The sequence below is a fragment of the Natator depressus genome, chromosome 6 (genome assembly GCF_965152275.1).
Source record: "Natator depressus isolate rNatDep1 chromosome 6, rNatDep2.hap1, whole genome shotgun sequence".
Taxonomy (NCBI): domain Eukaryota; kingdom Metazoa; phylum Chordata; order Testudines; family Cheloniidae; genus Natator; species Natator depressus.
In genome coordinates this window covers 18,037,619-18,051,177 of record NC_134239.1, presented here as the reverse complement: position 1 = coordinate 18,051,177, position 13,559 = coordinate 18,037,619, and positions in this window count along the sequence as shown.

Here is a 13,559-nt window from a genome sequence, read left to right as displayed (position 1 = left end):
ATTTCTACCAGCTTAGGTTAAAACTTCCCCAAGGTACAAAGTCTTTGCCCTTGGATAGGTAAAACAGTGCCACCACCAAGTGTTTTAGACAAAGAACAGGGAAAGGACCACTTGGAGTTCCTACTTCCCCAAAATATCCCCCCAAGCCCTTACACCCCCTTTCCTGGGGAGGCTTGAGAATAAACAAGATGAGCACAACCCCTTGGATTTTTAAGACCCAAAAAACCCAATCAGATTCTTAAAAATCAGAACTTTATTAGAAGAACAAAAAAAGATAAGAGAACAACTTTGTAAAATCAGAATGGAAGATAATCTTACAGGCACTCAGAATTAAAACATAGAGAATCCCTCTAGGCAAAACCTTAAGTTACAAAAAGACACAAAAACAGGAATTCACATTTCCTCCAGCACAGTGAATTTACAAGCCAAAAAACAAAGAAAACCTAACACATTTTTTAGCTAGATTACTTACTAACTTTACAGGAGTTGGAGGCCTTGATCTCTTCCCGGCAAAGGTATCACACAGACAGACAAACAAAAGCCTTCCCCCCCACCCCCCGCTCCAGATTTGAAAGTATCTTGTCCCCTCATTGGTCATTTTGGGTCAGGTGCCAGCAAGGTTACCTTCGCTTCTTAACCCTTTACAGGTGAAAGGATTTTGCCTCTGGCCAGGAGGGATTTTATAGCACTGTATACAGAAAGGTGGTTACTCTTCCCTTTATATTTATGACAACCCCAAAAGTCTCTTGAGTCCAGCAACCCAAAAATCACTCAAAGTCCAACAACCCAAAAGTCTCTGTCCCTGATCAGTGCAGCCCCAGAGTTCAAAAGTTTATCTGCAGAGTTTACCTCCCAGCCTGGATGCAAAGAGGGGGGCACTGGGGTGTTAAGAGGCACCTTACATGGTCCCATGAGCTGCTCCAGCCATCCTGCAAACTGCTCTGCTCCGCTAGCCGCTCCACAACATATCTTCACACACCCCCGCACTACTTAACACAGTACTCAGTGATTTCAGCTTGTAGTAGGGGAGCCTCAGTACTGTTGTACCATTTCCCCAAAGTGAATTCAGCTCAACAGCCTGTAACTAGACTCCTAATGAAATCAAAATTAGCTCTGATATTCCATGGTGGTGTTTCAGGGCCTCAAAAGAGCCCATACCCTCAATTACAAATACCTATCCCCAACCTCCCTCAATTCACTGCATTTTGGAACCCATGCCCTTGTCTAGAGCATGCTACTTAGTTGATGGCGAGTCCCTCTGTCATAGAACAGTTCCACTGTCCTTGATTCACATAATCAGGGTAACAATACTTTATTGTTCCTGCCCCAATAACAGAAAAACTGGGGATCCCACAGCAGCCAAAGTGACCTTTTGGGCCAGTGGTCCATCATGCTAGGCAGGGTGGGTGTGTCCATGCAAACGAGATCAGCCCCTGAAGTCCTTTTCCACAATTCGCTACAATTCACTACCAGATGTCAGGGTAGAGGGCATCCTGACTCTGCTTACATACAGCTTTAGGTGTAGTAATATCCTAATTGGAAAAAGAATATCTGCACAGAGAAACAAAAATGTCCAACATCACAAGTTACACTGTAGCCAGTATTTCTCTCTCCTGAATGGCAATGATTGCCATGTGATCAATTGTGTGACCACGTGAGAAATGACAGTGTGGTGTAGCGTAACATACTGTTCTTAGTGGCATGAGTTTGTGATGGACTCGCCACCCTAAGCTCACACTGCACCCAGGCATCAGCAATCAGTGGGTTTGAGGCTGGAGGGCAACTTGGGTTATGTGTCAGTTAAACAAGGGTTATTTTGTTGTTAAACCATCGCACCACGCCTGGGGGAGATCGCCGTGAACTGCGCCATCCCCGGTACTGACAGCCAGTTGCGACCTAACGTGGTAGTCACGGATGAGGCCCAGAAAAAGATCATCCTTGTCGACATCACGGTCTCCTTCGAGAACAGGATCCTGGCCTTCCGAGAAGCCCGAGCTCGTAAGATGGAAAAATACGCCCCCCTGGCCGACACCCTGAGAGCGAAGGGCTACGAGGTGCAGATGGATGCCCTGATCGTCGGAGCCCTGGGCGCTTGGGACCCCTGCAACGAGCGTGTGCTGCGGACCTGTGGGATCGGTCGACGCTACGCACTGCTCATGCGGCGCCTCATGGTCTCAGACACCAGCCGATGGTCCAGGAACATCTACATCGAACACATCACCAGCCACCGACAGTACCAGGAAGTGTGAGCCGGTACAACATCATGAACCAACTATGGGAAAGGGACTGAGAGACTTTTTCCATTGGACCATATGAACTGGAACCATAAATCCACTGAACATTAAATCCCACCAAATGAGGGTAGATCCATCCATATCACCAGATCCGCTCATTGTACTCCACACCTGAACATAGCCATTATATGGACAACATACCCCCATAGCTCAATGTCTGTACTTTGACCCGTTAAACTTTTACCCCCAATCGGGGAGATTGCAGATTATGTATTCCTTATGTCACCTGCTCTTAAACTAAATTTCGCACCACTTGATAATTTGTACCTTATTCCCTGATAACCAGAAACTTCAATGCCTAAACTCTGTACCGTTTTCTTTTTTACTTCAACATTATCTTAATAAACTTATTGTGTTACTGCTGGGTTTACAGGGTGATTTTTCTCACAGGGCTCTGTTAATGGTCCCTCTTACTAATTGTGGTTTTGTTCCTGCCCAGAAAAAGGAATTGGTATATATCTGAGTTCAGCGTTTATTTTGGCATAGATTCCTGATTCCCTGAAGGCTGTAGAAGGGAACCAAGACGTTGGGGCCTAATGGGAGGCAAAATGGGAGTTTCCACCCCAACAGCCCTATGCTGCTGCGTTCTTTCTGCTCCCCCTGCTCCTACGAGAATGGCTTCCAGTTACTGAAGGGAGGGCCTGGGAGTGGAGAGAGCTCTTCCTAAGCAGCTCTGATTGGCTGACTGCTCCACTTGTTGGCCTTCTGGGGCAGAGCAATCAATCACAGGGGGATTTCCCCATGGCAGAACTCAAATTAATTATAGAGATAGAGTTTCTCCTGTCATCACCAGACGGGCTCCAGCCCCAGCTGAAATCCCTGTGACTCACAAAAAAATTGCAAGAGCTGTCAATACTGAGTATGGGGTAGGCTGCTGAAGGTCTGGTAATTTCCCTGACAGATGCAGCAGGCAGGACCAGATCAGGGCAATCCAGGGAAGTAGGCACACCATGACATTTACCCTTCCTGCCTTGGTCCCAACCCTGGACCATGGCTCCATCCATATCCTGTGGCCCTGACTTCCCAGGGCTATCCACACTAGAGTTATCCACTGAATGGGCTGTCACCCGTCCTCCTTGGCAGGCTGGGGCTTCCCTCCTCATGACAAGCAGAGGTATCAGCAGGGGACCCTGCTTTCCCTTGGAAGCTGCTCAGGGATCCCCTCTCCCCCTCAGAAAAGCAAAAGCAGCATCAGAGGAACCCTCCAGTACTGCCCTCAGCTGGCAGGGTATAGCCGGTTGGCTGCGGTATCTGGCCCCACCACAGGCTTCTCCTCCTGCCACATTGCAAATGATTAGTGTACAAATCACTCCTCATACAAATCCAGCATATGAGAGCCCAGCACATTTTTAATTTGCAGTGCTTGCCCATTTCCAGTACTGAGGCCCCAAGCTATAGTTTCAGGCTAGTATAAAGCATCTTATAGCAGTGAACAGCAGAGAGGCTAACAGAGGGAGTTTGCCTGGGATCTGTCTGAGAGGAGGTATGCTAAGGGCTGCATTAGGGAGGCTGTGTTGGTGAGTGTCTGCTGTGGGGATAGTTTGACCGTGTGCTTGATTGGTTGTTTGAAAAGTATGAATTGGGAGTGCTTTGTTCCAGGTGAGCCTTGAGGGGGCCTGACTGTTATAAAAAGCCAGTGACCAGCAAACAGCAGAGAGGCTAACAGAGGGAGTTCGCCCGGGGAGAGCCCACTGAGGCTTACGTCTTGCCGGCTTCTCTGAGTATTACTACAACTCCTGAATAAGCTCATAGAAGGAAGGTAATATGGATGGAGAGCGTTCAGCTGTTGTGACCTGCACTGGATGTGCCATGTTTGTCTTTCTTCCACAGGACAGAACCGACTTTGTCTGTACAAAGTGCAAGCTGGTCTCCATATTGGAAGAGAAGGTTCAAGGTCTGGAGAAACAAGTATCAACCCTGCGTTGCATAAGAGAAACTGAAGATTTCCTGGACGGATGTCAGGATAGGCTTCTACGGGCACAAAGTTCTGAAGATTCAGAGCAGGCTGCACTGCGGGGACAGGAGGATGGTGAAGAAATTTGGCAGCATGTGACCTCCAGAAGAAGAAAGGGGAGCGTCCATGTACCAGCAACGCAGATACAGGTAAGCAACCGTTTTCATGTTCTCTCCACAGGTACTAATGCAGAGAGTGGACTATATGATACATCTGAGGGAAGGGAACAGAAGGAGACTCTGCCTATTGGAAGGCATGAGATGCACTGTCCTAGGGATGGGGGTTCCATGACCACCGCTTCCAAGAGAAGGAGGCGGGTGGTGGTGGTCGGGGACTCTCTCCTCAGGGGGACTGAGTCATCTATCTGCCGCCCCGACCGGGAAAACCGAGAAGTCTGCTGCTTGCCAGGAGCGAGGATACACGATGTGATGGAGAGATTGCCGAGACTCATCAAGCCCTCGGATCGCTACCCCTTCCTGCTTCTCCATGTGGGCACCAACGATACTGCCAAGAATGACCTTCAGTGGATCACTGCGGACTACGTCGCTCTGGGAAGAAGGATAAAGGAGTTTGAGGCGTAAGTGGTGTTCTCGTCCATCCTCCCCATAGAAGGAAAAGGCCTGGGTAGAGACCATCGAATCGTGGAAGTCAACAGATGGCTACGCAGGTGGTGTCGGAGAGAAGGCTTTGGATTCTTTGACCATGGGATGGTGTTCCAAGAAGGAGGAGTGCTAGGCAGAGACGGGTTCCACCGAACGAAGAGAGGGAAGAGCATCTTCGCAAGCAGGCTGGCTAACCTAGTGAGGAGGGCTTTAAACTAGGTTCACTGGATGAAGGAGACCAAAGCCCTGAGGTAAGTGCTGACGTGGGATACCGGGAAGAAGCACGAGAAGGAGAGCGCGAAAGGGGAGGGCTCCTGCCTCATACTAAGAAAGCAGGACAAACAGCAAGTTATCTCAAGTGCCTATACACAAATGCAAGAAGCCTGGGAAACAAGCAGGGAGAACTGGAAGTCCTGGCACAGTCAAGGAATTATGATGTGATTGGAATAACAGAGACTTGGTGGGATAACTCACATGACTGGAGTACTGTCATGGATGGATATAAACTGTTCAGGAAGGACAGGGAGGGCAGAAAAGGTGGGGGAGTTGCATTGTATGTAAGAGAGCAATATGACTGCTCAGAGCTCCGGTATGAAACTGCAGAAAAACCTGAGTGTCTCTGGATTCAGTTTAGAAGCATGAGCAACAAGGCTGATGTTGTGGTGGGAGTCTGCTATAGACCACCGGATCAGGAGGATGAGGTGGACGAGGCTTTCTTCCGGCAACTCACGGAAGTTACTAGATCGCAGGCCCTGGTTCTCATAGGAGACTTCAATCACCCTGATATCTGCTGGGAGAGTAATATAGCAGTGCACAGACAATCCAGGAAGTTTTTGGAAAGTGTAGGGGACAATTTCCTGGTGCAAGTGCTGGAGGAACCAACTAGGGACAGAGCTCTTCTTGACCTGCTGCTCACAAACTGGGAAGAATTAGTAGGGGAAGCAAAAGTGGATGGGAACCTGGGAGGCAGTGACCATGAGATGGTCGAGTTCAGAATCCTGACACAGGGAAGAAAGGAGAGCAGCAGAATGCGGACCCTGGACTTCAGAAAAGCAGACTTTGACAACCTCAGGGAACTGATGGGCAGGATCCCCTGGGAGAATAACATGAGGGGGAAAGAAGTCCAGGAGAGCTGGCTGTATTTTCAAGAATCCTTATTGAGGTTACAGGGACAAATCATCCCGATATGTAGAAAGAATAGTAAATATGGCAGGCAACCAGCTTGGCTTCACAGTGAAATCCTTGCTGATCTTCAACACAAAAAAGAAGCTTACAAGAAGTGGAAGATTGGACAAATGACCAGGGAAGAGCATAAAAATATTGCTCGGGCATGCAGGAGTGAAATCAGGAAGGCCAAATCACACCTGGAGTTGCAGCTAGCAAAAGATGTTAAGAGTAACAAGAAGGGTTTCTTCAGGTATGTTAGCAACAAGAAGAAAGTCAAGGGAAGTGTGGGCCCCTTACTGAATGAGGAAGGAAACCTAGTGACAGAGGATGTGGAAAAAGCTAATGTACTCAATGCTTTTTTTGCCTCTGTCTTCACGAACAAGGTCAGCTCCCAGACTGCTGCACGGGGCAGCACAGCATGGGGAGGAGGTGACCAGCCGTCTGTGGAGAAAGAAGTGGTTCAGGGCTATTTAGAAAAGCTGGATGAGCACACGTCAATGGGGCCGGATGCGCTGCATCCGAGAGTGCTAAAGGAATTGGCGGATGTGATTGCAGAGCCATTGGCCATTATCTTTCAAAACTCATGGCGATTGGGGGAGGTCCCGGATGACTGGAAAAAGGCTAATGTAGTGCCCATCTTTAAAAAAAGGGAAGGAGGAGGATCCTGGAAACTACAGGCCAGTCAGCCTCACCTCAGTCCCTGGAAAAATCATGGAGCAGATCCTCAAGGAATCAATTCTGAAGCACTTAGAGGAGAGGAAAGTGATCAGGAACAGCCAGCATGGATTCACCAAGGGCAAGTCATGCCTGACTAATCTAATTGCCTTCTACGATGAGATAACTGGCTCTGTGGATGAGGGGAAAGCAGTGGATGTGTTGTTCCTTGACTTTAGCAAAGCTTTTGACAAGGTCTCCCACAGTATTCTTGCCAGTAAGTTAAAGAAGTATGGGCTGGATGAATGGACTATAAGGTGGATAGAAAGCTGGCTAGATTGTTGGGCTCAATGGGTAGTGATCAATTGCTCCATGTCTAGTTGGCAGCCATTATCAAGTGGAGTGCCCCAAGGGTCGGTCCTGGGGCCGGTTTTGTTCAATATCTTCATAAATGATCTGGAGGATGGTGTGGATTGCACCCTCAGCAAGTTTGCAGATGACACTAAACTGGGAGGAGAGGTAGATACGCTGGAGGGTAGGGATAGGATACAGAGGGCCCTAGACAAATTAGAGGATTGGGCCAAAAGAAATCTGATGAGGTTCAACAAGGACAAGTGCAGAGTCCTGCACTTAGGACGGAAGAATCCCATGCACTGCCACAGACTAGGGACCGAATGGCTCGGCAGCAGTTCTGCAGAAAAGGACCTAGGGGTTACAGTGGATGAGAAGCTGGATATGAGTCAACAGTGTGCCCTTGTTGCCAAGAAGGCCAATGGCATTTTGGGATGTATAAGTAGGGGCATTGCCAGCAGATCGAGGGACGTGATTGTTCCCCTCTATTCGACATTGGTGAGGCCTCATCTGGAGTACTGTGTCCAGTTTTGGGCCCCACACTACAAGAAGGATGTGGAAAAATTGGAGAGAATCCAGCGGAGGGCAACAAAAATGATTAGGGGTCTGGAACACATGACTTATGAGGAGAGGCTGAGGGAACTGGGATTGTTTAGTCTGTGGAAGAGAAGAATGAGGGGGGATTTGATAGCTGCTTTCAACTACCTGAAAGGGGGTTCCAAAGAGGATGGATCTAGACTGTTCTCAGTGGTAGCAGATGACAGAACGAGGAGTAATGGTCTCAAATTGCAGTGGGGGAGGTTTAGGTTGGATATTAGGAAAAACTTTTTCACTAGGAGGGTGGTGAAAGACTGGAATGCGTTACCTAGGGAGGTGGTGGAATCTCCTTTCTTAGAAGTTTTTAAGGTCAGGCTTGACAAGTCCTGGCTGGGATGATTTAGTTGGGGATTGGTCCTGCTTTGAGCAGGGGGTTGGACTAGATGACCTAATGAGGTCCCTTCCAACCCTGATATTCTATGATCTTGCAAAGGTTCTATCCCTGCTGCCCATGCAGGATTAATTCTCTCTCCTTTGTTTTCACAAATGTTATGGAGAATGCAACAGATACCAGTGACAGAAGCAACACTAGGGAGGGTACTGAGCAGTCATTGTGAGTGAGCAGGCATCTCAACTGGCTTTCAGCCTTCCAAAGGCACACTCCACCACCCTCCTACATCTGATGAGGGTGTAGTCACTATCTTCTGCCTGGCTGCCTTCTATTGGGATAAACTTTCATAAGAGGGTTACTCAGCTTGTGCAGTAACTGACGCTCCTCGACATGCGTGTCCCCATGGGTGCTCCACTGTAAGTGTGACAGAGCCTTTGCATCTGAAGTCGGAGATCTTCAACAGCAGTGCCGGTCGGACTGCACATGTGCACCTCCCCTCCCCTGTGCTGCACGCGGGTTGTATATATAGCACTGTGAGGGTTGACTGCCCTCAGTTTCTTCTCTGCCGCAGAGCCCAAACGTTACGCTCCGAAGCAGAGGGGAGGAGGGCAGGTAGAGGAGCACCCATGGCGGGACACATCTCCAAGAACTTCAATTACTGCACAAGGTGAGTAAACCTTTCTTCTTTTTTGAGTGATGTCCACATGGGTGCTCCCCGGTAGGTGACTATAAAGCAGAGCCCCTAGCTGGAAACTTGGGGCTTCGGAGCAGCTGGTATCGCCGAGGACAGGACCTTACATCCGAGAATAGTGTCTGCCATGGAATCCTGCAAGATGGGATAATGTTGGGCAAATGTATCAGAGGACGCCCAGGTGACAGCCCGGCATATATCTGTTATGGGAACATTACTGAGGAATGCAATGGCAGTTGAGAGCGCTTCTGTAGTGTCTCCTCATAGATGCAGGTGGTTGCTTATTGTTAAGGTCATAAGACAGGCATATGCACTGTGAAATCCACTGAGAGAGGCAATGTTTAGCTATAGCGGAGCCTTTAGAACATTTGGTGACAGATATGAACAGGTGTGGTGATTTTTCTGAATGGTTTGGTTCTATGGTGGAACCTTTGATAGAAGGATAATGCGCATCTCAGATCTAAGTATTGTGTGATTTATATATATAGTATAGAACTGTAGTTGGGGGAGGGGAAGAGGAAAACTGTTGGTGTATAGAGATAAGCCCAACTGGTGTGAAGGGCGTTGGAATATGCTTGCTTGGAACTAACCCCAATAAATATCACATTTCCTGCACCTCGGTCTTCTGCTTTCTGTCTGCGTAACAAGAATCAGGGGAGAGGGTGAAGGGGAAACCATCTAACACAGGCATATACACACAGATGAGCTATCATCTATGTTTTAGGGTTAACAAAGTTGTAGAGATATTTGTTAATTCAAAATGTCTTTCAGGGCAAACCCAGAGATCAAGGGATCTCTGCTTCAGTCTTAGTATCTCTGATCCTGTCAGAGTCCACAAAGCAAAGAGACCTTGTGTCAAGGTTCCTCCCCCACTCTGAACTCTAGGGTACAGATGTGGGGACCTGCATGAAAAACCTCCTAAGCTTATCTTTACCAGCTTAGGTCAAAACTTCCCCAAGGTACAAAATATTCCACCCTTTGTCCTTGGATTCGCCGCTACCACCACCAAACAAATACTGGTTACTGGGGAAGAGCTGTTTGGACACGTCTTTCCCCCCAAAATACTTCCCAAAACCTTGCACCCCACTTTCTGGGCAAGGTTTGGTAAAAAGCCTCACCAATTTGCCTAGGTGACTACAGACCCAGACCCTTGGATCCTAAGAACAATGAACAATCCTCCCAACACTTGCACCCCCCCTTTCCTGGGAAATGTTGGATAAAAAGCCTCACCAATTTGCATAGGTGACCACAGACCCAAACCCTTGGATCTGAGAACAATGAAAAAGCATTCAGTTTTCTTACAAGAAGACTTTTAATAAAAATAGAAGTAATTAGAAATAAGAAATCCCCCCTGTAAAATCAGGATGGTAGATACCTTACAGGGTAATTAGATTCAAAACATAGAGAATCCCTCTAGGCAAAACCTTAAGTTACAAAAAAGATACACAGACAGAAATAGTTATTCTATTCAGCACAATTCTTTTCTCAGCCATTTAAAGAAATCATAAACTAACACGTACCTAGCTAGATTACTTACTAAAAGTTCTAAGACTCCATTCCTGGTCTATTCCCGGCAAAGACAGAATATAGACAGACACACAGACCCTTTGTTTCTCTCCCTCCTCCCAGCTTTTGAAAGTATCTTGTCTCCTCATTGGTCATTTTGGTCAGGTGCCAGCGAGGTTACCTTTAGCTTCTTAACCCTTTACAGGTGAGAGGAGATTTCCTCTGGCCAGGAGGGATTTTTAAAGGGGTTTACCCTTCCCTTTATATTTATGACACCTTGCTTTTTCTTTGTGTGGCATTTTTATACCTTCGCTCCTCAGAAATCAAGCTGATAGCAACAGTTCACAGGCAGGTCTCTTCTTCCTGGTGGGCGAGGGGAAGGAGGAATGCATTTTAAACTCTGATCTTTCATCTCACACAATGACCCATTATTTGCATTACACAAGGCCTTTTCCTTGTTTGGTGAGTTACACAGTCACAGAAGTTTCTGATGCAAATGTTTTCTAAGGCTGTATGACATGGGGTATAGCTGAGCAAGAACAATCCATGCAACATCCTACTAGCTTTTCAGGTAGTATAAATGCTAAACACATTCATATAATCTTCAGATCTGTTTTTACAATACTAACATGCATGACAGCTGGACTGGTTTCCAGATATGAATTTGTCATGCTCAGCTGACGCTTACAGCCTTAGTGCGAGCTGGCATCTGGTCTACCAGCATCACACCACAATCTTAGCCAAACTGAGAGCTGCTGAGAGCTACTGTTTCTTTATGGAATTTTGGAAAGGAAAGAAAGTGGAGATGAAGAGCTCTCTAAATTCCTTGAAAATAAAAGTGTACCAAGCCACACTACTGCTGTATGAGACTCATGGCAACACTGAAGACAGTTTCAACTAATTGTAGTATATTTTCAGTAATCCCTTGAGGTCAAGGATGATCTTTCACTCGTTTTATTTTTCATAGGTCCTCAGGTGACTGAGGAGTCCGATCCTCGAGACACAAGCTCATTGGCAGACATTGCAGGTGGAAGACAGGGTTGGGCCATGATTGCTGCATGACAGTTGTCTTTCCTTTCCTTTCTGGCATTTTGCTTTGGCCAGGGTAAGGTTTTCCTCAAAAGTGGATGTTCCCTCTCTGACAAGTCTTCACCAGTCATCCCTATCCTGGGCTGCTGTCTCTCAGTGTGAGGTGTCAATGCCGCATCTCTTGATGTTTATCTTGAGGGTGTCTTTAAAGCGTTTCTTTTGGCCTCCCCTTCTCCTTTCTTCTTTGGTAAGTTGGCTGTACAGCAGTTGTTTTGGTAAGCATACATCAGGCACACGCACACAGTGCCTGCTCTACCTCAGCTTGTGCTGGATAATCAGGGCCTCAACGCTGAAGATATTAGCTTCTGTGAGGACACTGGCATTAGTGCAATGATCCTTCCACTTTATATTGAGGATCTTCCAAAGAAAGTGCTGGTGCTGACGTTCCAGGTTTTTCACAGCCATAGAGGAGGGTCGGGATTACCCCCGCTTTATAAACTAAAAGTCTAGCATGTGTTCTGATGTCGTGGTTGTTGATTACCTGATGAGACAGTCTGCCAAAGGCAAGGCTGGCGCAGCAGATTTCTGTGCTGAATCTTGACATCTATGTTTGCCCTCTGCGAGAGATGGCTTCCAAGGTAGGCAAAGTAATCTACACTTTCCAGTTCTTCTTTGTTAATGTAGATCTTCCTTGCTGGGTCTGATGATTGACCGGGGACTGGCTGGTGGAGAACTTTTGTTTTGCTGATGTTCAGAGTTAGTCCTAGGCTTTTGTAAGCTTCAGAGAAGTAATTAAGGGCTGTTTGTAAATCCTCCTTTGAGTGAGCGACTACAGCACAGTCATCTGCGTACTGGAGTTCGGTTATTGTTGCTGATGTTACTTAGTTCTGGCACGGAGACAAGAGAAGTTGAAGAGGTTGCTGTCAGTCTGATATTGTATGCCAATGCCCTGTGGTAGACAGTCTTGTATTAGTATTTTCATAGCTGCTAAGAAAATGGAGAAAAGGGTGGGTGTCAGTACGCAGCCTTGTTTTATACCAGTTTGGTGACGAAGGGCTCAGAGGTAGAGCCACGGCATAGGATAGAGGCAGTCATCTGATCATGGAGGAGTCTACTAATGGCAGCAAACAGCAGAGCAGCTAACAAAAGGAGTTTGCCTGGGATCTGCCTGAGAGGAGGTACATTAAGGGCTGCATTAAGGAGGCTGTGTTGGTGAGTATCTGTGTGCTTGATTGGTTGTTTGAAAAGGGCGGGAACTGGGTGTGCTTTGTTCCAGGCGAGCCTTAAGTGGGCCTGACTGCATAAAAAGCCAGTCAGTTGCGAACCAGCTGAGCAGCGAACAGCAGAGCAGCTAACAAAAGGACTTTGCCCAGGAGTTCGCCTGGGGAGAGCCCACTGAGGCCTACATCTTGCCGGATTCTCTGAGTAATTACTACAACTCCTGAGGAAGCTCGTAGAAGGAAGGTAATATGGATGGGGGGTGTTCAGCTGCTGTGACCTGCACTGGATGTGCTATGTTTGTCTTTCTTCCACAGGACAGAACCGACTTTGTCTGTACAAAGTGCAAGCTGGTCTCCATACTGGAAGAGAAGGTTCAAGGTCTGGAGCAACAGGTATCGACCCTGCGGTGCATAAGAGAAACTGAAGATTTCCTGGACGGATGTCAGGATAGGCTTCTACGGGCACAAGGTTCTGAAGACTCAGAGCAGGCTGCACATCGGGGACAGAAGGATGGTGAAGAAATTTGGCAGCATGTGACCTCCAGAAGAAAAAAGGGGAACGTCCATGTACCAGCAGGGCAGATACAGGTAAGTAACTGTTTTCATGTTTTCTCCACAGGTACTAATGCGGAGAGTGGACCAGATGATACATCTGAGGGAAGGGAGCAGAAAGAGACTCCGCCGATAGGAAGGCATGAGATGCACTGTCCTAGGGTTGGGGGTTCCACGACCACCGCTCCCAAGAGAAGGAGGCGGGTGGTGGTGGTTGGGGACTCTCTCCTCAGGGGGACTGAGTCATCTATCTGCCGCCCCAACTGGGAAAACCGAGAAGTCTGCTGCTTGCCAGGAGCTAAGATTCGCGATGTGACGGCGAGACTCCCGAGACTCATCAAGCCCTCAGATCGCTACCCCTTCCTGCTTCTTCACGTGGGCACCAATGATACTGCCAAGAATGCCCTTGAGCGGATCACTGCGGACTACGTGGCTCTGGGAAGAAGGATAAAGGAGTTTGAGGCGCAAGTGGTGTTCTCGTCCATCCTCCCCGTGGAAGGAAAAGGCCTGGGTAGAGACCGTTGAATCGCGGAACTCAACGAATGGCTACGCAGGTGGTGTCGGAGAGAAGGCTTTGGATTTTTGACCATGGGATGGTGTTCCAAGAAGGA